At 28.5% G+C, this 26,891-nt stretch overlaps 1 protein-coding gene across 3 annotated transcripts in view; it reads right to left on the reverse strand.

Moving 5' to 3' along the window:
- step (cytohesin steppke) overlaps positions 1-26,891 on the reverse strand; it is a 117,032-nt gene that overhangs the window by 57,117 nt on the left and 33,024 nt on the right. Inside the window, exon 1 of one of the 3 annotated variants that reach the window (XM_065499329.1) lies at positions 25,461-26,611. The exons of the other annotated variants lie outside the window; for them this stretch is intronic. The gene's annotated coding sequence lies outside the window, so the exon portion shown is untranslated. Of the gene's footprint in view, positions 1-25,460; positions 26,612-26,891 lie in introns of those variants that run through there. 3 annotated transcript variants of the gene reach the window in all.

Consider the following 26,891-nt stretch of genomic DNA (forward strand, 5'->3'; position numbering starts at 1 on the left):
CCAAGAAATGAACATCAAGCAGAAATATGTATGTATTATTATTACTTTATGCATATTAATAATCAAATTGTAATGCCTATTAAAATTAAACTATAGATATTTTCTTTTGAAATCACAAACATAAAAATCTGTCAGAATCTAAAGTATAAACCACATAATTTACACATGAATGGAGAAAGAAAGAAGGCAGAGAGCTAGAGAGAGATACTTTCGCCTGATAAATTATTTGTAGCTGCTGTTTTTGTTATTATTTAAGCGTATCTGGTGTTTTTTATAATTTCATCTTGTTTATTACTATATTTTATTGTTGTTTATTACTGCATTAAGCAGTTTGCAGTTTGATGTGTAAAGTACAGTAGAAAAGTCATTCAACATTATCATATGACTAAATAATGAACAAACGTGTACTTTACTTGGGTATTATTTACTACTGTTGCTGCTCTCTGAAAAAAAAAAAAAAAAACGTCCGTCTGTCTGATTGCTACTGCTGTTTGCTGATAGAGAAGGCTACTTATTTGCTACTGCTGCATACCATAAATAATTTTATTTCTTTCTTTTATAATTTTTTGTTTTCTTTATGCAGTTTTACATGCAAATAATATTAAAATATTTGAGCATATAAATATTTACTCGTAGTTTTGTACATATTTTTCATTATGACTAATACAAAAAATAGATAAAAGACTTGTTAATGTCTTTTTTATTTTGTTTGGAGTTTATTTACACTTTTAAGTTGGGTTTAAGTCATAGAATCCCAGCACAATTTGTGCAACTAGATGGAAATACATGTGTTAAAGTAACTGTAAACTCAATTTTTTTAAAATTACGTTCAGATGTAAAATTTACATGGTTTAAATCAATTTACCTAATATCAATAATACAAAAAATAATATCAAACTGTTTAAAAGTCACTTAATATACATAAATTTATTAAAATTAAAGATAAAAAGTAATATTTACATTGTTTACATCATGTAAACAATTGTTTACCTAATGTAAATAATTGAATTTTTACATAAAACTTGTTTAAAATCCTCATTTGATGACTAAAATGGCAACAGAAATAAATTTTTTATTATTTACATGAGGTAAACAATTGTTTACCTAATGTAAAAATATGAATTATTCTAAGAAATTTCTTAAAACTCCCATAAATGTATTAAAATTACTTTAAAAAACTAAATTTACATTTTTTACATCATGTAAACAATAATTGACTTAATGTAAAAAGGAGTATTTTCAGAAGAAATTTCTAAAATTTCAAACAAAATCATTAAAATTATTTTTAAAGGTAAAATTTACATTGTTTACAGCATGTAAACAATTGTTTACCTAATGTAAATAATTGAATATGTACCTAGAAATTGTTTTAACTTGTCATTTGATTACTGAAATGACAACAGAAGTCAAATTTACATTGTTTACATGAGGTAAACAATTGTTTACCTAATGTAAACATATAAAATATTGCAAGAAATTTCTTAAAATTCCAATAAATGTATTGAACTTATTTTAAAAGGTAAAATTTACATTGTTTACCTCATGTAGACAATAATTGACTTAATGTAAAATTGTGTATTTTCATAAGAATTTTTTTAAATTCACAAACAAATTATAAAACTTATATTCAAAGGTACAATTTACATTGTTTACATCATGTAAACAATTGTTTACCTAATGTAAATAATTGAATATGGACCCCGAAGTTCGTTAAACTTTTCATTTGGTTACTGAAATGACAATAGAAATCAAATATACATTGTTTACATTATGTAAACAATAGTTTACCTAATGTACATAATTGAATTTGTACCTAGAAATGGTTTTAACTTGTCATTTGGTTACAGAAATGAAAATATAACTCGAATTTACCATTTACATTATGTAAACAATTGTTTACCTAATGTAAATAATTACATTTTTACATAGAAATTGTTTGAAATCCTCATTTGATGACGAAATGTGAACCAAAATCAAATTTTTGTTATTTACATGAGGTAAAAAACAATTTACCTAATGTAAAAATATGAAATATTGTATGAAATTTCTTAGAACTACATTATTTACACCATGTAAAGCATAATATAACAAATAAAGTAAGTACCAGCCCCCAAGCAAAGATCACAACAACTTTGTTTTAAAACCACCGAAATTAGTTAAAAAATTAAATATTAATATTTCAAATTACATTAAGTGCTCCATTTAAATCCAATTTTTAACAGCTGTTATTTTTTTATATCTTTAAATTCCTTTCCTAACTCCACCTTTAAAATATATTCTTCTAAAATTAAAAGCGCGCCAATTTAAAATAATTTTCCCTAAATTGCTCTTTGCCTCTTCGGTTGGCACGCAACAAGTGGTGTTATTTTATTTTAAGTGTTTTTGTGCAAAGTTATGCCTAAATGCCTTAACGAACAAGAGGGTGAACACGAGAGTAAATTGCAATTCCCGGCATTATTTTCTTTGTAAACTTTACAGAAGAGGAGAAATAAAAAATAAGAACATCAGAAAAAAACAACAATTACGAAAGGCATGTCTATATTCCAGCAAAGGCGGTGGCGGCAGCGGCTCCTTCATTATGTGGCCCCTTTTTAAAAAATGAACAATAAAAAGCAACAAACGAAAAAAAAATTAACAACAACAATGTTTTCCAAGTGTTCAACCAATTGTGCAATTGCGAGGTTCTAACGAAAAGATATTTAAGAAGGATTTTTTTAAGATTAATTTTAACGAACGTAAAATTTAAATATAATGAGTATTTATAGAGAGATTTAGATTAATAAATTCAAGAAAGTGCATTTTGGTGACAAATAAATGAACGAAATGGCAACACCATTGACGCCATTTAAAATTGAGAGTATTAAACATGTCATCATAATTGCAGTGACGTCAGTTCGTAATGTAAACAAAAGAATACAAAACAAAAACAAAGAAGGAAAAAGTATATACAGTGATGCCAACTAAAAAGAATAACAGTGTTACAAAGCCCGTTTTATCTATTTTAATATTTTAAGCAATTTGTATTTATTAAACTGACCTCGTATAACAATGACGATGATGTTGTTGTTGTTTGGGATGATGACGTTAATGATGTGACGAGTATAAATATATTTAACAACAAAAAACAAGAATAACAAATAAATGACTTTAAGTATTTTTTGTAAAGGAAATTGTGGAGAGTAGGAGATATAAAACAACAGGAATATAACACAACAGAATGGAGCAGATATAACAGCAAAAAAAACATGTTATAACATTGTTGTTAGATGACTGCATGCAATTTTCAGTGATGATGTTGTTGCATTGTTGTTATTTTTATTTAATTTTTTGCATAATTTAATGTTTAAATATGCCTGTGCTCAGTCAGCTATTATACAACAGCTCCCTTTAGTTATTTAAACATGCTTTGCATGCTATTGTTTTTGCAAGATAAGTTGAGTTAGGGAGAGTTAGCTGGTGTTTAAAATAGTAACATTGAGTCCTCAAGTTTAATGTCGCTGAGGGTTTGCCTGCCTGTTCAGTTTAACTATTTTTAGCTGTTTCATTCTACACTGCATTAAATGTTGTATTAAATTTATAATATGTTTGTTATTAATACATGATATTATTATTTTTTTTTTTTAATATAATTTAATGCTTACTTTGTTCTATCTATTATGTTTCTTTGGTTTGGTTTTATGTTTTTCTTTCTTTGTTTACATGTTAACATTGTGGTACCAGATTGCATTTTTACAACTTCATTGACCTCCGGCAACGAGGAGACAATGACAAAAGTGTTTTAGTTGTTTTTTATAATATTTTCAGGGGTGTACATTAAAATGTTGTTAATATGTTTTTTAAATTAGTTTTTTTATTGTCTACTAACATTTGTCTTACAAATTATAATTTATGTATTTAAACCAGCTTGAAAAACGTAAAATGTCATTTGAATATGAATTGTGTTTGTTTGAATTTGCCGCAATAATAGAATAAACATTTAATACGGCAAAAAAATAAAGAGGTGAGAAATACTGAGAGAAAATTGGATTAAAATTGAGGTGTGAAAAACACAGAGAAAATATACAGAGCCTGCAGAGCAAACATTTCAATCGAACTTAAAGCAATGGTCGGCATAAATAGATCATGGAAGGTGGATTATAATAACAATTAGTAAACATCATAAACAAACATATTTAAACCAAAGAAAGTTTTGAAAGAAAATTGTTTTTAAATATAGTTAATGATTGTCCAATCAAATATCATAACAGTGAAACAGTTTCTTAAAAACTATAATTTTCCTAACAATCATAACAATCATAACAATTAAATAATAATTTAAAATTTTGCATAATATTCAATAATATTTACAAAAATTTCTCACTATTTAGAGCAATTATTATCTATATATATAAAAGAGTAACGTTACTGACTGACTGACTGACTGACTGACTGACTGATTCATCATTGCACAGCCCAAACGGCTGAAGCTAGAATCACGAAATTTTAACTGTGGGTTCCTCCCTCCCCAAAACGATCCGATAAGAAGGGATTTTTGGAAATTCGAACGTTTAGGGGGTAAAAAAGGGTAAAAACGGGTAAATTCGGTAACCTTATATCTTCAAAACTAATAAAGATACAAAAAAACTTAAAATAGCATGTTACTCCATTTAAAAAATAAGCTGACAGGTGTTTCGTACTTTTTAGAAATTCGAAACTTTTAGGGGAGAAAACGGGTAAAAACTGTATTTTGGTACTTTTTTTGCACCCTATGTATCTTTTAAACCAATAAACATAGAAACAAATTTTAAATCGTATTCTTTAATTAACAAAAAATAAAAAATATAAGTTTGGTACTTTTTGGAAATTCGAACCTTTAAGGGATAAAAATTGTGTTAATTTTTGGTACTTTTTCATAAAATATATTTTTCTATAATTTGACATAGACATACGAATATTTTATTATGAGCTCCCACCACGTTACAGAAATTTATTTGAATAAAATTGTACCACCTCAATGGGGATAAAAAAGGTACCAAAAAGGGGATAAAATCGGAAAAATACATTATATTTGAAATTATTAAGCCAATTTTGATAATTTTTTTTAACGTTGGTTCCTGGATTCATACAAAAATTAACTAACAGGGTGTTATTTGGAACTCGAGTACCAAGGTGTATATTGGGCCAAATCCGGGTAAACAGTTTGGTACTTTTTTAAAATATATTTATTCTTGGGCACATTAACACAGATTTTAATATTTTTATACATGCCTGTAGCATAAACAATTTTGGCAAAATGGAATATTTTTAAATTTCAAATTGTTCAAGTAAGAAAAGGGAAATTGGTACTTTTTTCCTAATGGTACTTTTTTAAAATTTTAAATTATTTCAGTTATCGACATTAAAGTTAGCTGATATGTATTTGAGTGAAGTTAGTGTTAGGAATAGGGGATAATATTTAGGTACCAAAATGTGTGAACTGTACTATAGGTACTTTTTTGTTCATCTAATGGTACTTTTTTGAAATTTCTATAATAATGGACTTAGAAACATGAAATTAAACATATATGGTCCTAAGTGAGTGAGAATTCTAGGGGGATACTTTTTGGTACTTTTTCTTTGTTGGAATGGTACTTTTTGTAATTTCTTCACCAATGAACCTAGAAACATGAAATAAAGCTTATATGGAACCGAGTGAGTGGGAAACCACAAGTGTGGATTTTTTGGTACTTTTTCTATATTCTAATGGTACTTTTTTGAATTTTCTATAACTATGGACTTAGAAACATGAAATTAAGCATATATGGTCATAAGTGAGTGAGAATTCTAGGGGGAGACTTTTTGGTACTTTTTCTTTATTCTAATGGTACTTTTTGAATTTTCTATAACTATGGACTTAGAAACATGAAATTAAGCATATATGGTCCTAAGTAAGTGATAATTCTAGGGGGAGACTTTTTGGTACTTTTTCTTTATTCGATTGGTACTTTTTGTAATTTATTCACCAATGAACCTAGAAACATGAAATAAAGCTTATATGGAACCGAGTGAGTGGGAAACCACAAGTGTGGGCTTTTTGGTCCTTTTTCTATATTCTAATGGTACTTTTTTGAATTTTCTTTAACAATGGACTTAGAGATATGAAATTAAGCATATATGGTCCTAAGTGAGTGAGAATTCTAGGGGGAGACTTTTTGGTACTTTTTCTTTATTCGAATGGTACTTTTTGTAATTTCTTCACCAATGAACCTAAAAACATGAAATTAAGACCGGAGTGAGTGGGAATCTACAAGTGACTGCTTTTTGGTACTTTTTCTATATTCGAATGGTACTTTTTGAATTTTCTGTAATAATGGACATAGAAATATGAAGTTAAGCATATATGGTCCTAAGTGAGTGAGAATTCTAGGGGGAGACTTTTTGGTACTTTTTGTTTATTCTAATAGTACTTTTTTGAATTTTCTATAACAATGAACTTAGAAACATGAAATTAAGCATATATGGTCCTAAGTGAGTGAGAATTCTATGGGGCGACTTTGTGGTACTTTTTCTTTATTCGATTGGTACTTTTTGTAATTTCTTGACCAATGAACCTAGAAACATGAAATAAAGCTTATATGGAACCGAGTGAGTGGGAAACTACAAGTGGGTGTTTTTTGGTACTTTTTCTATATTCTAATGGTACTTTTTTGAATTTTCTATAACAATGGACTTAGAAACACGAAATTAAACATATATGGTCCTAAGTGAGTGAGAAGTCTAGGGGGAGACTTTTTGGTACTTTTTCTTTATTCTAATGGTACTTTTTGAATTTTCTATAACTATGGACTTAGAAACACGAAATTAAACATATATGGTCCTAAATGAGTGAGAAGTCTAGGGGGAGACTTTTTGGTACTTATTCTTTATTCAAATGGTACTTTTTGTAATTTCTTCACCAATGAACCTAGAAACATTAAATAAAGGTTATACGGACCCGAGTGGGTGAGCAACTACAAGTGGGTGCTTTTTGGTACTTTTTCTATATTCTAATGGTACTTTTTGAATTTTCTATAACATAATGGACCTAGAAATATGAAATTAAGCGTATATGGTCCTAAGTGATTGAAAATTCAAGCGGATACCTCATGGTACCTTTTGTTTATTCTAATGGTACTTTTTTTTAATTTTCTATAGCAATGGACTTAAAAACATGAAATTAAGCATACATGGTCCTAAGTAAGTTAGAATTCTAGGGGAGACTTTTTGGTACTTTTTCTTTATTCGAATGGTACTTTTTGTAATTTCTACACCAATGAACCTAAAGCCATGAAATTAAGCTTATATGGACCCGAGTGAGTGGGAAACCACAAGTGGGGGATTTTTGGTACTTTTTATATATTCTAATGGTACTTTTTTGAATTTCCTATAATAATGGACCTAGAGTTTGCAATGGTACTTTTTGAATATTTTATAATAATAAACATAAAAATTTAAAATTAGGAACACATTTTGAATTTCCTATAATAATGGACCCAGAAATATGAAATTAGACATTTACAATTAAATTCACAAAGTGAGACTTGATAGTACTATTTCTTTCTTCTAATTGGGGTGGCGAAGCGCACCGGGTCAGCTAGTATATTATAAATTTCCATTCAAACAAAAACTCAAAAAAAAACTAACAATGACAGCCAATTAACAAATATTTACTATGAAGATCATTATAATTAACACTTAAACTTATTGTTGAAGTAATAACCAAATAGTATGCCTTGAAAAAACAATACTTTAAAAAAAATTCAAATTTTATCAATGACTAATTCATGTAAGATACAAGCAAATATTTGCTAATAAAAAACAATTCATTTATAAAAGTATTTCTAAAGAAAACAATCGAAAAATTCCATATAAAACAAAGATAACCGATTAATAAAAGTTAACAACTATTATTAGAAAGGCTTGAAGAGGCTTTTTGTGGAAAAAAAATCTCAAACAAATGTAGAAATGCGCAATTGTTTTATAGTAATTCTCAGATGACTAAATAATTAAATAGCAAATTAAATAATTTAATTATTTATTGTAGAGTATAAATACAAAATAATTAGCATTTCAAAAAGAAAATCAAATGTAATTAATATTTATAGCCTAGGACTGTTTAATATGTCATCATAAAATAGCATGGCAACACCATTAAAGCCATTTTAAAGCTTTTGCATGGCATCCTTATTGCAGAGCATGGCATCCTTACTTGACAAATATTTATCATGACAATTAATGACGTTTATTGTCAAGACAATGATGTCTGAGCTAATACAGTGATGCTAACTTTTGTATAGCAGAAAATCGATTGTACAGTTTGTATAACAATTAGAAAACATTTTCAAACTAATATAAATTAGCAATGTTTTATAAAATAAATCACTGATGTCTTAATAATTGAATAACAAATAAATAGTTTAATTATTTATTAAGAGTATAAATGCAAAATAATTAACATTTCAAAAAGAAAGCCAATTATAAAACAAGCAATTGTAATGAATTCTAATAGAAAGCAAATAATGAGAAGACACAAAGTGGGAGAAATTAGAAAAAATGGCAATAAATCTGTAATTTATAATAACAATTCGCATGAGTTCAAGTTTTTAATTTGAACCTTATAGACCAATGGGAGATGATATCAAAATGCCTAAAAGGGAATCACTATGCAAGATTTTTTTTCAAATTTGTTAGATTTTATTTTAAAACAATATAAATTTATTCAAGGTATTGGCTATGATATTTTCCCATATTTCTGGCAACGTGCCAAAAGAACTGCTAATATTCTTTTGATGCCAAGAACGAATTGAGCCAAGGATACCCTATTCTATAACATGCTTCACCTTGTTTTTTTGCAAGTTGGGTAATGCCGTGCATGGTAATGCAGTGACAAACAAAATAAAACAATATTCAGCTAATTTTCTGTATGTTATTGATTTTTTAACCATTAATTTAACAATAGTCCAGGGAAATTTTGTTAAACCCATTTTATTTGTTAAAAAATTATAGATTAATTCAATTTGGGTTTAATTATCACACTGTGTACGAGACGACTATTGCCTATTTTACAACTGTATTACTTTTTGATATGATTATTTTACATTTCTTTTGACTACAAATAACAAAACTACATATTTTATTAGTAATTTAATTTTTAGTCATCAAAAATTTTTAAGAAACCACATTAGAAAATCTTAAAATTTAACTTTAAAGTTAAAAATTTACAGTGTTTTAAAACCATTAAAGCAAAAATGTTTTGGAATCACCAGATTATAATAGTTTTATTTCAATATTACAAGTTTAAACTAAGTTTAATTGAGAGCTTTATTAACAGCATTCAAAATAAACCATTGAAAATTTAAAATAATTTTAATCTACTGAGAGCTTTATTAACAGTACATATTCGAAATAAACTATTGAAATGTTGTATACAATAGTCTATAGAAATGTTTCATTTCTATCAATTTTAATTACAAAATCCCATTTAACTACACAATAACAGAAATTAAAAAGCCCTTTCAACAAATACATATAACCAACCACAGATTTGACTAGAAGTTATACTGAGCAAATAAACACACAAATCTATTATGAACAAATATATAGTTAATTATTTATAATTGTTCTAGAGTTTTATATTAAACAATAGCTTAAAAGCCAGACAAAAAATTAATAAAAACAAATGAGCAGCATCATGTGTAAAGAATTTTTTTTTTTTTATTTTTAATTTCCTTTAACATCATGTAATTTTGTATTGTCACCAACTATGTGATGAATTCAACAAAACGGTGGCGGATATGGTCATTAACTAGAGAGCGAGAACAAAAAAAATAAACGTTTTTAATTAAAAGCAAACATTAACCATACCACATAAATGCCAAGGAACTAAAATAATAATTCATGTGTTTTTTTTTAGTTATTCTTTAAAATTCTTTATTTCTCACTTTGTAATTTCATAAAGAAGAATTTTATTTGCTTTTTAAACAACATTTAATTTGTGGTTGGTTTATTTTAGACATTTATTCATTCATTCAGTTTTACGACACTTTTTTTAAACACGAAAATTTCAAGTGGTTGGCAACAGTAATGCTCAAAGTAATTGAGTAAGAAGGAGAGCGGGAGAGGGCTAAAAACAATACAAAATTTTAATTATCTTTGAACATGCAGCTAACCATGTGCAATTTTATTTATAGAATAAACAAAAAAATAAAAAAGAATATTGAAAAGAAAACTGTTTCGCTATTAAACAAACTGTTTTAATTTAACAGTAACAAAAACCAAACATGAAAAGAAGAAGCAGAGAAACAGACAGCCACCACAGACTGACAGCAAACAACAACAAGAACTGCTTGTTCTTAAGCTGTTATTAGCTGTTTATTATTGTTATTCTTTATGGAAAAAGTACCCTTCCCTGTTTTCTGTTGTTGTTTGACACTAAAGACGCGTTGTCGTGTGTTTATTTAAAGATAAAACCAGCTGTTTTTTTATATTCTTTCCAATACAAACTTCCTTATTTTTATTATAACATAATTAGCTAATAAAAGCTAAAACACACGTTGACTAGTGAAATATGAAACTATAATTGTTACTAATTGTTTACCTTTCCATTTGGGGGTTTAAAAAAGGGGGTGTCAGCCGGCCACTATTAGTGACAACCCTTAACTAAAGGGGGTAAAATCCAAGACAGCACAGTTTTTTACATGTTGTAAATGCCACCGTAACTTCCGGTTAAATTTATAAAACAAAATTAGGAAATAAGGGAAATTGAGATAAAAGAAACATTATAATATTTGATTTAACAAAACTACAAACGTTTCAGAAGGAAATTACCATATTTTAATTATGAAATGCATTAACCAGATGCCTTTAATATGATTTTTTTAATGATTTAACAGAAAATTCTAAGTTTGACAAGAAATTTACTTTTTTTAGAGATCAGCAGATCGTTCGTTTTTTTTTTAAATGAATGAAAGTTTTTGGCATGTTCGAAAATAAGTTCGAATTTTCGAAAATATTAAAATGTTGTGAAACCTTATGGAATGTTCGAAAAAATGTGCTGAATTTAAAAAGTAAATGTTTTCATTAATTTTTTTAAACAATTCTGAGATCTTCGAAAAATTTTCAAGTTTCGAAAATGTCAAAAATATTATGTTTATACATAATTTTTCTCATTTCCACTATAATACATGAAAATAAGATCGAATTTTCAAAAATTTTAAAGTTTTTGAAATTTTCGAAACAAATTAAAATTTTTAAAAATTAAAAAAACTATGTAATGTAATTTTCGAAAAAGGTTAAAAAAATATGTTTTTTAGATCTTCAAAAAAAAATTCGAAGTTTTGGATATGTCAAAAATATTTTCGAAAATTTCAAAGTTCTCGATATGTCCGAAAATAAGATAGAATTTTCCAAAAATGCATTAGTTTTGCATGAAAAAAAGATCAAATTTTAAAAAATTTCAAAGTTTTTAAAATGTTCGAATTTTTAAAAATGCCAAACATATTGTGAAAACTGTTGGAATTTTAAAAAAGGTACTAAAAAATTAGTATTTATGGATATACTATTTTTTTCTTGTTTTCATTAATTTTTTAACAATTCTGTAGTTTTCGAAAAAAAAATATTCAAGTTTCGAAAATGTCAAAAATATTTTTTCTAAATTCCAATACATGAAAATTAGATCGAATTTTCGAAAATTTCAAAGTTTTTGAAATGTCCGAAGATAAGTTAGAATTTTCGAAAAATTCAATAGATTTTTTTAACAATTCTGAGATCTTCGAAAAAAATTCGAAGTTTTGAAATGTCGAAATTATAATATAAATACTTATTTTTTCTCATTAGCACAATAATGCATGAAAATTAGATAGAATTTTCAAAAATTTCAAAGTTCTTAAAATGTTCGAAAAACCTTCTAATTTTCCAAAATTTTAAAAATATTATGAAAACTGTTGGAATATTGGAAAAAGGTCTTAATATCCATAAATATTATTTTTTTTCTTGTTTTCATTAATTTTTTTAACAATTCTGAGATCTTCGAAAAATATTTAAGTTTCGAAATAATAATGTAAATACATATCTTTTCTCATTTTCACAATAATGCATAAAAATAAGATAGAATTTTCAAAAATTTTAAATTTTTTGGATATGTTCGAAAAAATTTCGAATTTTCAAAAATGACAAACATATAATGAAAACTCCTGGAATATTGGAAAAAGGTTCAAATATCCATAAATATTAATTTTTTCTTGTTTTCATTTATTTTTTATCAATTCTGAGATCTTCGAATAATAATTCGAAATTTCGAATATGTCAAAAATATTATGTAAATACATATTTTTTTCACAATAATGTATAAAAATAATATAGAATTTTCGAAAATTTTAAAGTTCTTGAAATGTTCGAAATTTCAGAAATATTGTGAAAACTGTTGGAATATTTTAAAATGGTCTAATATTCATAAATTCTATTTTTTTCTCGTTTTCACAAATTATTTTAAGATCATCGAAAAAAATTCGAAGTTTCGAACATGTTAAAAATATTGTGTAAATAAATTTTTTTTCACATTTCTAATTTTGAAAAAAGAAAATGTCTTTTTCTCATATTCATTAATTTCTTAACAATTTTCGAAAAAAAATTCGAAGTTAAAAAAAAATTATAAAATGTGAAAAATAGTATGTGAATTGATATTTTTTTCCAATTGATGGAAAATATGTTAAAATATCCATATAAACTGAAATTTTGAAAATGGTTGTTCGAAATTAAAAAAATTCGATTGTTAAAAAAATCGAAAATGTGAATAATAGTTTGAGAATTAATATCTTTTGTTTCTTATTCTTGAAAAATATGTATCTTAAAATATCAAAAATTTCACAAAAACTTAATGAAAATGTTTGTTCGAATTTTCGAAAATTTAAATTTTGGAAAAAATAATTTACAAAAATAATATAGTTTTAAGTTTTCATTAATTTTTTAACAATTCCGAGATCAAATCTTTATTGCATGAAATTTTCATTTAAATAAATATTGTATTTTTTATAATTTGAAAGTTTTTTTTTTTTTTTTGCTATTTTACCTTGAATCAAAAATCAAATCACGAAATCTGCATGTTAACTTTTGCATTTACATACCTATAAAAAAAGAGTAAAAATTATATAAATAAAATTAAAATTCTTTTTTTTTTGCAAAACTTAAGACTTCATTTCTATTTCTCTTCAAGCAGCCAGCCAAACGTTACAGAATTTAAAAAAATAGAGTTCAAAAAAATAAATTGTCACACAATGACTCAACTGCAGCTGAACGTAGAAAAACACATTCAAATGCAGAGACATAAATGTAAATAAAAATTTGTTAAACTATTTTATTGTTAAAATTTTATCATATTTTTTCGCATTTAATTTGAATTTTTATTTATTTAAAGTTGTCGTCGGTCTGAAAAAAAAACGAGAACAATTGCACAGAACAGGAAAATAGTAATTTGCATACGATGGCAACTACACACACACACTGAAGGCTGCGAAATACTCAAACCAACAATGAGCAATAGCAACAAATTAAAGTGTAATCCTAAGTTATTGGGAATTTTAAACACTCTATAAAAAAATATAAAATGAATTTTTAGATTTATAAATAAACATAGAACAAAATTATCACATTTTTGCTTGTTTACAAATAAGTGGCATCATTTATAGTTTTTTTCACAGAGTTGCTAAAAAAGTTACTAACATGTATGACATCCCTGTTACAAATGCAGTAACCGAGTGAGATTTTACCTTCTCACCTACAACTACTCTCACACACATACGAAAAATGACAACAATGATGATGATGTTGCTGTTGTTGTTTGTAGCCAGTGCTGCTGCTATTGACTTTTACAGTTTGCATTTGGTTGTTAATGTGTGTTGTTTATTTAGCGTTTTTTTTTTGTCGTTGTCTTCTTTTTCGTTTGTAACTACTATTAAAGCGGCTCGCTGGCTGTGTTTAATTTATGAATTGACACTACACTCCCAGTTTTTAGTCGCACATTTTTTTTTGTGTTTTGTTTCTGTGTATGTTGCATTTTATCTCAATTTTGTAGCATGTTAAGGAAATTACAAAATTTATGCACTTATAATGTGCCACATTCATATACATTCATAATTTCTGTACATTTTGAGCTCAACGTGAAACTTGACTCACACCCTCAGCAGTTAGTTGTATATATAAAACCTAGAAAATCTACACAACGACTTGTTACAGTCAGCATACATAGTTTTAGATTCCCTTCACATGGTTTTAAATAAAACACAAGGAGGTACTTGAAAATGCCACCTAATAGTGTTAGAATCTAACGATACATTTCCACACACACACACTCATATCCAGAGACACATTTATTTTACACATGGAAACTTGGTGTGAAAAATTTGTAATATTTACGGTCATTAAATTACATGGATGTGTAGCAAAAAATAAATGGCGTTGATGGTTTAAATGGTTTAAAATAACATAAAACCTTTAATGAAATACAGCTTAGAAAGAATACCTTTAATGTTGAAAAAGATATGCTGCAAAAACTGAGGGGTTTTAATAAACAGGTTACTTTAAATAGTTGGCAATTTGGAAGTATATTTTAGTTTATGGAAAACAAAAATCTTAAAAAATTCCAATACAAAAACCAGGCAAAATAGAGAATTACATGGATGTTGTATGGTTTGTCTGGAACGACCCAAAGATTTGATCATTCTCTGAACGCCGTAATTACACCACCCACAAAAAAGCTGACTGGCACGGCTTCAGAGAATTCACCGATCGCATCTTCAATGATCTTCCAGTACCATCCAACGTACACCAAACAAAAAAGAAGTTCCACGAAACTGTTACCGTTGCAACCGCTCGCTTCTATTCAGCTGGTCGATCATCTGTAGTGCACTTCCCAGCAAAAGCAGTGGGACTCGCAGATGAGCGTGATAACACCGAAGTATGATCCCTGATGACCCAAGGATCGCCCAGCTGAAACGCGATATCACCAGGTTAGTAAATGAGGACAAGCGTAACAATACCCTCTGAAGAACTGCAACTTTTGAATTCAGGAGTTGCAAAGTTCGGTTCAGTTTTTCTCTAACCCGAAGAAAAAGGATGACAGAGTCGAGATGAAGTTTGCGGATACGACCATGAACACACAGATAAAGCCAAGGCAATACGAAGTGTTGTTCGCAAACCACTCAACCTTCCGGACATAAGAAACTTCCAGTATACGAGGAAAACATACAAAAGTAGGTGCAAGATCCATTGGATCGTAATTCGTACAATGCAGCTTTGAAAGACATATAGAAGCCTTCAATACCGTGGTAGCAGAATACCGCATGAATATCGTACTTGGAGATCGCTCATAGCAGTCAAGGAGAAAAACCTGCCGCGAAAAACAACAGTAGTTCTGGCACAATTGTGGTCAGAATGGAGCAACAGGTTCAATGCCTACTGTCCTGTCCTAAATATGTGCCCATCAGGGTCCTCATAATACTTCATTTCGTCCAATGTATTTATGGACCCAATTCAAGTAGCACAATTCGCCATCACCGCGATCCACAAAATTATAAAGTTTTAGCTGTTACAACAGCAGGCGAATTAGAATAATCAATTCCGAATAATATAACTATAATTTGTTGGATGGAAATCTCTAATTCTGGTCATTATCATAATTTATTTGACAGAGTAAGAATGACAAATATCCAAACTATTTTGGAGTATCGATTTGATGATGGATCATCTGCGTACAATTATGCTTGGGCACCAATCTGCATTCTATAACCAAAATAAATATCGAGGTCAATGTTTGCTGTCTTTCTGGAAGCGTTTGATGTCTTTAAACTCTAGTTTAAGAATTACCTAGAGCAGAGTGAATAACTTGCTTTAAAAGTGTTTTCAAATGCACACATGAAACATAATTGTGATCAACTTGTTTCATGTCAAATAAAAGGTTGCAGGTTTTAAAAGATTTTGGGTTTATCTCCTTTATAAATTAGATTGTATTGAAAAGTTTTAAGCACCACTAACATCTTTGGTCCCAAATGAAATCCATACTCTTTTGGGAAGACACTAAAAATAACTCCCAAGCTTATTAATGCCCCCTTCGACTGACATGATCTCCAAATAACAAAGCACATGCTCGGAAGTCTTATCGTGTATCCTTAGTCTGCTCATCATTTGTCTTTGTTTTAGCGGATATACAATTCAGCATGTAGGGCTTTGCTGCCAGGAAAGCATTTGTTTCTTTAGCTGAAACATTTATCTCAGTGAGTTCAAAATCCAAGATCTCCAATACGTAGGTATCTTTAATTAATACATGTAAAGTATTATGACCTTGATCTTGAGATTCTGGCTAGGACTTCCTTGCTGTCGAAGGTTCCTCGATCTCAAAAGCAAAGCGAATGAAAGTTAGTCAAACGATGACAATTGAAACTGGATAGCTCTATATTGCAAACTTATTTTTGTCACTGATTTTGACATTTTCGATCGCACAGACGATAATGTAGAAGCCGAATTTTCGATTTCCAATTGAAGCCATCGTTTACATAGAAGTGTAGTTCATAAAATAAACTTCTTTTGATTTAAAAACGAGTAGAAACATGGCTGAACATGTTTTTAACGAATGTCAGCATTAGATCCACTTTGTTCGATTCGTTGATAGGTACACCTTGTGGATGTACCTAGAAAGACTGACAATCATCGTCGGTCTTTGGAGTTCTGTAGAGGCTTTGGTAAAAAATTTGTTATGTTACGCATTATTTTAAACACAAACTGGAAAGCAGTTTGGTTTGTCTGGAGAAACATTTAGAGTATTTGGCAGGAATCGAACCAGCAAGCCTCATACTGATATCCTGGAACTACCCTGTTCTAATTAAAAAACACTTCGAAGATCAATTTAAATGCGAACAAACGGAATAACTTCTTTATGACACCTGCAGAAGCGGTTGAAGCGACAAAAAGGCATTTTTGGGAGTTATGACGTTCGATTTTGAGAAATGATTCGAAAATCGTTAGAAAAGCATTTTGACTTGTCTGGAGAATGGTGAAACATTAAGAGTACTTGGCAGGAATTGAACCAGCATGCCTCAGACTGATACCCAGAGTGATATCATCTAAAAAAAACAGCTACGATAATTGCTCCAAAAACACGCAGATGTGTATTAATCTTAATAAAATATTTTGAAACACAACTAAATCTATAATTAATTATAACTACAGTACTTAAAAACACTTTGTTTTATGAAAATTCTTGTTTTTACTGGTATTGTTTCCAGAGCTTGAAGGCATTCAAAGTTGCCAACCACTTATTTTCAAACATAATATAACTATTACCAACTCTTCTTGCCTCCTTCATAAGTTATTCAAGATTTATATAAAAACCTCTGTTATAAAATTTACCCTTAAAACTAATGAACATAATTTCCATTATTTTCTAATAATGCCAAACCTTTTAAAGTCAATTTCATTTCAAATCTCTTAAGCAAATTACCCTAAACTTTTAGCCATTAGCGTAATTTCACCTTTACCTATAATAATCATTATAAAACATGACCATTTTGCAACTCAAAACTCTAATTGTGAAGCTGCCAAAAAAAGGAAATAAAAAGAAATAAATATAAACTATTTTCCCAATTAGTTGGTGGTACTCGTATTAGAGTAAATAAGTGTTTGCTCAGATGTAGATAGTGGGCGTAGAAGAGTTCAGATTGTATTATTTGTCCCAGCACTTAAAAGTATGAATCAATTCCATGCTATCATTTAATTCTTGCTTGGCTACTGTATATGCCAAGGAAAATTTAACAAAGTAGTAAGACGAAAAAATACCTACAAAACATATAAAAATTAAGGCAATTTTTCTTAATGCTATTTGTCTATTGTTTGTGCTACACTATTTGAACATAAATATGTAGATGGTAAACTTTACGTTCTCAGGGCGAATGTAACAAACCAACAAATATGTGTCTCTGGCACTGGCTACAAAAAGAACTAGGCAACAAAATAACTAAAATTATTGCCTACATGGGCCTTATATTCAAACAACAATGAACATACTTTTTTATACAGTTTTGCAAATTTGTACCAGGTTTTCTAAAGTTTTTTTTTTGTCGCATTTTCTTTAATTTATGCTGCTTTTTTGTGTGTAAATACTTTTCAAAAACTAAATGCATTACAATTTCGGAGGAGTGGTGTACAACCCATACATACTTGTACGAGGCAACACTCACTATTGTAGCATTTGAATTTAAATTTGAATATATGGCAAAGTGTAATTGTCACAAGATTTGTGTGATTTTTATGCACAAAAAAAACTAAAAAACTTACTAAACTACTAAAACTAAACTATAATACTCTCGTACATAATGTAAAAATTGCAGTGAACTTCTAAAAATTAGTATGAATACGAGAAATTGTGGCATGTACAACAATGCAATCAATTCATGTGGAAAGTAACTAAATAATGGTAATGTATTCTCACTCATTCGTTCATAGACGGTCGCTTTAGTTTTGTTTTTTTTTAAATTCATTTAAATTTATGTGTATTTATTGCAATTGTTGTAATTGAAGATGATTCGGAGCTTGTTTTGTAAATGATAGGAAGGAAACTACAAAAACATCATCAAACATCATAAGTGCCGCAACCTAATTTTGTATTGTAGGGGTGATTTGTTGCAGTTTAATAAATTTTTAAGTTTTATTTCAATAAATTTTCGATTTTCAAGTCAAAGTTTAAATAAAACAAATAATATAATATATAGAAAATTGTCAGTATTACAGTTTTTTCAATGAAAAATTTTCAGTATAACAGCTTTTTTAATGGAAAATTTTCAGTATAACAGTTTTTTATTGAAAATTTCCAGTATAACAGTTTTTTTATTGAAAATTGTCGGTATAACAGTTTTTTCTATAGGAAATTTTCAGTATAACAGTTTTTTCTATATAAAATTGTCAGTATAACAGTTTTTTCTAAAGAAAATTATCAGTATATCAGTTTTTTCTATACAAAATTGTCGGTATAACAGTTTATCTATAGAAAATTTTTAGTATAACAGTTTTTTCTATAAAAAATTGTCAGTATAACAGTTTTTTCTTTAGAAAATTTTCAGTATAACAGTTTTTTCTATGGAAAATTTTCAGAATAACAGTTTTTTCTATGGACAATTTTCAGTATAACAGTTTTTTCTATAGAAAATTTTCAGAATAACAGTTTTTTCTATGGACAATTTTCAGTATAACTGTTTTTTCTACAGAAAATTTTCAGTATAACAGTTTTTTTATGGAAAATTGTCCGTATAACAGTTTTTTCTATAGAAAATTGTCAGTATAACAGTTTTCTCTATAGAACATTTTTAGTATAACAGTTCTTTCTATAGAAAATTGGAGTATAACAGTTTTTTCTATAGAAAATTTTCAGTATAACAGTTTTTTATACAGAAAATTTTCAATTTAACAGTTTTTTCTATAGAAAATTGTCAGTATAACAGTTTTTTCTATAGAAAATTGTCAGTATAACAGTTTTTTCTATAGAATGTTCTCATTATAACAGTTTTTCTCTGTAGAAAATTTTCAGTGTAACAGTTTTTTCTATAGAAAATTGTCAATATAACAGTTTTTTCTATAGAATATTCTCAGTATAACAGTTTTTCTCTGTAGAAAATTTTCAGTGTAACAGTTTTTTCTATAGAACATTGTCAGTATAAATGTTTTTTTCAATGGAAAATTTTCAGTATAACAGTTTTTCTATAGACAATTTTTAGTATAATAGTTTTTTCTATAGAAAATTGTCAGTATAGCAGTTTCATCTATAGAAAATTTTCAGTATAACAGTTTTTTCTAAAGACAATTTCAGTACGACAGTTTTTTCTATAGAAAATTTTCAGTACAACAGTTTTTTCTATAGAAAATTTTCAGTATAACAGTTTTATCTATAGAAAATTGTCAGAATAACAGCTTTTCTACAGAAAATTTTCAGTATAACAGTTTTTTATGGAAAATTGTCAGTATAACAGTTTTTTCTATAGAAAATTGTAAGTATAACAGTTTTTTACTATAGAACATTTTCAGTATAACAGTTCTTTCTATAGAAAATTGGAGTGTAACAGTTTTTTCTATAGAAAATTTTCAGTATAACAGTTTTTTATACAGAAAATTTTCAATTTAACAGTTTTTTCTATAGAAAATTGTCAGTATAACAGTTTTTTCTATAGAAAATTGTCAGTATAACTGTTTTTTCTATAGAAGATTGGAGTATAACAATTTTCCCTATAAAAAATGTATTATTTTTTTTAAGTTTTTCTATAAAAAAAAATTAGTTTATTGTTATAAACTAATAGATATTTGTGTATAACAGTTCTTTCTACAGCTAATTTTTTGTATAACAAGATTTTCTATAGAAAATTTTATGTATAACAGTTTTTTTCTATTGACACAAGCTTCCCGCAAGATTTGCTAGAACCTTTTTGAATAGATACTTAAATAATTTAAAAGATTTCACAAGTATTTTTTCCAACAGAAAACACATTTTTCAGTTTGTTTATAAAACCACTTAACAATAAAATCTAAGTTCATATTGATTACCACAAGCCACAGGTTATGAATAATTTCCCAACAAATGGTAATGCAATCTGATATGAAAAAAAACTAACAAAAACAAGTAAGAGTGCTATATTCGGCTGTGCCGAATCTTATATACCCTTCACCAAATTATACTTGAAAATTTTAAATATTTTTAGGTAAACAAAATTAAAATTTTTTTCCAGTTGTTTTTTGAATTTTTTGGAAAAAAAATTTTTTCGATTGTTATTTTAAATTTTTTTTTTTTAAATTTAAAAAAAATTTTTTTTTTTAAATTTTAAAAAAAAAATTTTTTTTAAATTTTAAAAAAAAAATTTTTAAATTTTAAAAAAATTTTTTTTTTAAATTTTAAATTTTTTTTTTAAAATTTTTTAAATTTTTTTTTGTTTTTAAAATTTTTTTTTTTTAAAAAAAATTCGGGTTCAAAATTTTTTTCCCGATTTTGACCCATTGTAGGTCCAACTTACTATGGTCTTATATACGTCGTTGCAAATGTCTTTGAAATATCTATCATTAGATATCCATATTGTCTATTAATGTCTTAGTAATCCAGATATAGGTAAAAAATAGGTCAAAAATAGAGGTTGTCTTGGTTTTTTCCTCATATCTCAGCCATTTGTGGACCGATTTTGCTGATTTTAAATAGCAAAATTCTCGAAAGCATGTCTGACAGAATTATTGAAGATTTGGATCCCGAAGATATCTGGGGTCTTCAGAAAACTGATTTCAACAGACAGACAGACAGACGGACAGACAGACAGACAGACAGACAGACAGACAGACAGACAGACAGACAGACAGACGGACATGGCTTAATCGACTCCGCTATCTATAAGGATCCAGAATATATATACTTTATAGGGTCGGAAATGAAAAATGTAGAAATTACAAACGGAATGACAAACTTATATATACCCTTCTCACGAAGGTGAAGGGTATAAAAAAATACACCGACTTTGAGGTTACAATTTGCCCCCAGTATTTTACATTCTCAAACACACTATTTAACCATATTTCTCAACCAAAACCACATGATTAATATTAAAAAGAATGTTAAAATTATTTATAAACCGGCAGTACAAGTACAAATAACCAGTAAACTTATTTAATTCCAAAAGATTTTTATCACAATTTCCCAGACTTAACCATAAATACAATAACAAACAACGACGACTAGTTGCTGGGCAATAGCAACAACTACAATAATACAACACAAAAATTCTGCAAGAGGACTTGCTTGCAACAACAATAAACAAATATTGTCTATGTCGTTTTAACAGTCTGTCAATTTTTTTTTCTTGTTCTACGTCTTTGTCTTGTCTAGAACAAAATAATAAAAAAAATAAAAATACACACATACCTACGTACATCCATATAGAGAAAAAATAACAAATTGTAAGAGAGAATGACAAAATAAAAACAAAACAAAAATCAACTCTGATTGCAAAGTTGTTTTGTTCTGTAGTTTATAATGAAATCATAAATAAAATTAAAAAATAAAAATAAAATGTAAATGTAAAATCAAGAGACGAACGACGTATAATAATATTGTTTGTTTTGTGTTTCATTATTATATTAAAATATTCTGTAATATAGAAAAAGAATCTTGTTTTGTGCAAAATGTAAAAATGAAATCAACAAATAAAAACAACAATAACAAGAACAACAACAACATCTTCTCATAATAAATGAAAAGAACGTGTTTGCAAAGAACACAAATATAGAAAGGAGAAGGAAAAAGAGCAATGCACTTGTTGTTGTTGTTCTTGTTGTTTCAACTTAATAATTAATATTGTTTTATTATAAAGTTTGTTGTTGTGCTTGTTGTGATTTTTATTTGTTTTTTCCATAATAAAGATTTTGCACAAAACTCTTAAACGTTCTAACGAGGGTGGATTGTTAAGTGATGACTGTCAACAGATAGCTAAATTTCAAAGATCAAAGCAATTAATTCGAAAAAAAGTAATTAACAATTAATTCATGTCAATACTGTTAAAAATGTATACGAAAATCGGATGATACATGAAGATGGTGAAGTGCAGATAGAGGATACGTTACATATTCTATGCAAATGGAATAGCACAACATCGCTTTAAAAGTTGTCATTCTTATTCCTTTAAGAATCTAGGAACAAAAAATAGCTAAACCTTTGAAAATGGTCAAACTGAACTCTATGGATGTCGGTATGATTGGAGAAAAAGAGGCCAATGTAACTGGAGGTCCACCATGGATTACCTTGTCACATAGTTTACGGTGTGATTTTATCTTCTAACCTAATCTGCACTGTGGGAAAATGTACCAATTTTAGTATGATTATGGATAATCTTAATGAATTAAACATCAGCTGTTGTTGCGGACATTAACTCGAGGCTAATTTGATTGACGTTTAGGCAGTTAAAGTTCAATGAAATCTGACCAGGTATTGTAGTAGTCAATGTTTTCAAAATTATTTAATTTTAAGACTCAGTGAATAAGAATATCTGTTTTTCAATCTAACAATAATTGAATCTACGATTACGAACGGACTAAATACAACTTTAGCTAAGACTTATTGATGGAATATATTGAAAAATCAATGATTTAAAATTCGTTGTTGTGCCAGAAAACATACAAGCTGCGTAATAACAGATATCCCATAATCTACAAGTGACTTTTAGACAAATTGAGGCACTTTGATTCTACTTGAATGCCTTTGAAACCGAAATTTTGTGTGATTAGCTTTTACAGCCTCTTTACGTCCTCAGAATAGCGCACGAATTGTAAAGTAGAACAAAGATTTTACACCACCAAATGGCAACATTAGGGACGTAGATTAAGGAAAGTTGTTGGGTACCTATAGGATGATTGGTCGGCCCGAGGTTGCCAGTGGAGAAATTTCAAAGCTGACAACTCAACCTTAACGACAGCCGAAAGCTACTTGAAAATAACCTTAGTTCATCATCTACACGAAGAATCGAAAGTTCCCCCCATAGAATATCGGAGGCATCATTGTAACTACAACCTCATACAGTTGAAGTCTCGTCCGAGGCATCTCTGGAAAGATTTGCGTATGCACGAGAAGAAAATAGTACGTGTATGATCCATTAGATCGCATCTCATACTTTGAATGACATTCAGTACCATCAATATCGTACTTGGTGGTCGGGCTTTAACCAGCTTCTAGTTAGGATCCTCACGAAACTAGCAGTGGATTTATGGAATAACACGGTAGAACTACAATAATTCCTTAGCCTGATTTTAATACAGGACCCATGGATTAAATGTCTGGACAAGTGGATTTTCTGGAGTTACTTTCTTGCATGCATCAAAATTGAATAATTTATTTATTGGATCATCCTCAGATCCTAAGTTTGCTAAATGAGATCTACAATATAAATTTACCTCGTTTTTAACGTGCTAGAGATGGTTTGTGCGGTTCAGGAGTGCTGATTTTGACATGGAAGACTAAGATCGCCTAGGCCAGACATAAAAAGTTTGAAGGCCAAGAATTTCAGGCATTACACCATGAAGATTGTTCTAAAACTCAATAAGAGCTTGCCAAATCAACCAGCCGAATCGACGCCAAATATCTATGGTGCTAAGGCAATTATCTGTAATTGGAGGGAGCAAAATGGTCCTATCTATTATGAGCTGCTGAAATCTGACCAGACCATAACAGAGAACCTGTACCGAATGCAACTGATTCGTTTGAAGCGAGTATTGGCCGAAAAACGGCCAGGTATTAAACCGTAATAAACCTGTTAAAAACTATTTAGAAAGAAGAGATTAGGAAGTTTTGCCTCACCCGCCTTATTCTTCAGACCTTGCCCCTTCCGACTACTATTTGTTTCGATCGATGCAGAACGCTCTCTCTGGGATACGCTTCACTTTAGAACAGAGTATCTGATATTGGCTTGATTCGTTCTTGGCCTCAAAATATGAGCAGTTCTTTTGACTCGGAATCTATATGTTTCCAGAAAGAATGTTTTCAATATTTAGATCCGGAATACAAACAGGAATAAATAGCATTTAAGACAAGGAATCTACACTGAGCTACGATAAAGGCCTCATTTATCATTGTAAAAGAGAGTTAGACCCAATAAAACAATATATTCGGGAAGAGTACTACTTGAGAAGAGTATGGCCAATTGGAAAGTTTGTTGAACATTTGTTCGTCAAGAGATATAAAGAAAATCCGAAATAAAGAAAATCACAAACCAAATATGGATCATTTGCCACTAGCATATCAAAATGAATGTTAAAAATTAATGCTTTTGTAAGCGAAATGATGAGACGGTTGAGTTTAAAAGGTTACGTTGTTCAGACTTCCAAAATTACTTCAAAAATGGGTTGGTTGAACTTCACAAGGAGAAGAATGTTCTCAACATTTAGTTCAGAAATTTGCTGACTTAAAACCCAACAAGAAGATACAGCATTTAAGACAAGGAATCTATGCGATGGGCCATTTTATTTTCATTATTTTTTTTAAGGAGAGTTCTGCTTCAAAATAGTACTGCCAATCGGAATGTTGGTAATGTCTTTCTAACAATAATCTTAAACCATAGAGATCAGGGTATATTTAACAGATCCCATACAAAACACGAATTAGGAGGAGGCAAAAATCCTTTCCTATCCTAGTAACCGGAGTTTATCAAGTTCTAGATATACATAAAGAGGAGAATTTAATAGATTTCATTTTAGTTCTTAAAAGGAATTGTATAACACTAAATTTGCTATACTTTCCCTCAGGTTTATGACTTAATTTTCAAATGTGTCCACAAACAAACTTAACGATCTCACCCCGTAAAAAAGTTTAATATAAATAAAACTTATACTAAAAACTAAACATTTCATAGTCTTTTTTTCTACAAAATTTTATTTATTGTAGTATTTTTTTTTTGTTTGCTATTTACGTCAGAGTTGAAATGCACAACGTGCAGGACTTTTTTCTTCTTCTTTATTTATTCTTTTTTTGAAATCCTTGTTGGAGAGTTGGTCGGTTGGATAGTAGGTTGAATAGTTGGCTTCTTGGTTGTGTTAGTTGTTGGTTAAATGAAGTGATTTGTTTGTAAATCCTTGGGTATTAATAATGCTGAAGAAGTCTTGTTGAAAACTAAAGACTCATAGCACAGTAGTGTATTATTTTTTGTAGTTTTTTAGGTTTTTATATTATGACTAGACCAGCTAGTGTTTAAATGGAGTAAGCAACCCAAATAAAGAACATGAACATTTTTGTAAATAAATTTTATCGAGGGATTATTTCTGCCAGCTGACTATTTTTTTTCACTAGATTATTATTAAATATTGCTTTTATATATATTTTTTCTTGGAATATTAAAATTTAGATTTTTTTTGTGTTTACACTTTATTTTTACTGCGGTATCCAGCCGCATACAATTTTATAGATGTTTGATTTAAAATTTCAATTTAAATTTTACACTCTTTAACGAACGGTCGTCAGGCAGAGAGACACCAAGAGTACCGTTATTTTGGCACTCTAAAACACCATATATAAACAAAGCGAAATAAAATTGCACTATTTAATTGTATATATAAATTAACAATTAAAAAAAAAAGAATTCTCAGTCTAAAACTGATAACACCATTTAAACCGTTAATGTTATGAACTTTATCAAAAAAAAAACACAAAATTATGCTAAATCAGCCAAAGAACACTTGCTGAATTTTTTTTGTTATTTCTGAACTTTGCTTCTTTATTGTATTAATTTAAACAAATTCACTTGTGAGTATTTATTATTACGTTATTTTTGTTTTGCTATTTGTTTTTTTGCACTAAACGACCACGAAAATATAGAAATCACTTTTGTTTTTTTATTTTATTATTTCTTTCTATATTTATTTTAAACAAAATTGAAACAGCGACCGTCCGTTACGTCGTCATATTGTTAAGATTCACGAACTCAAACTAAACATCTAGTAAAATTCAACAATACGATATTTGTTTGTTATTTTACGATATGCCATTCTCTCTTGCTATTCTTGCATGCTCTCTGCTGTGGGAAAACTCTCAATTCTCTTAATTTCTTACTCTTATTAACGGTTTGTTTGTAACCCACTACAACAACTATTAGAATATTGAATGAATAACACGTGTGTGTTGTTGCAAACTTTAGTGTAATGCTGGTTTTTTGTCTAGCCGTAGTTTTTACAACAACTATACAGCAACAACACATGGAAAAACATTTACGAATTTTCTTTTACAACAACATTTATAAAAGGGATTTTCCTTAATGTTTCTTACTCTCATTCTCTTTCTATGCAGAAAAACTACCTAAAGTACATTATTGCACAATGGGTTATTGAAATTGAAGTGTGACAGTAGT

This window comes from Calliphora vicina, chromosome 2 (genome assembly GCF_958450345.1).
Source record: "Calliphora vicina chromosome 2, idCalVici1.1, whole genome shotgun sequence".
NCBI lineage: Eukaryota > Metazoa > Arthropoda > Insecta > Diptera > Calliphoridae > Calliphora > Calliphora vicina.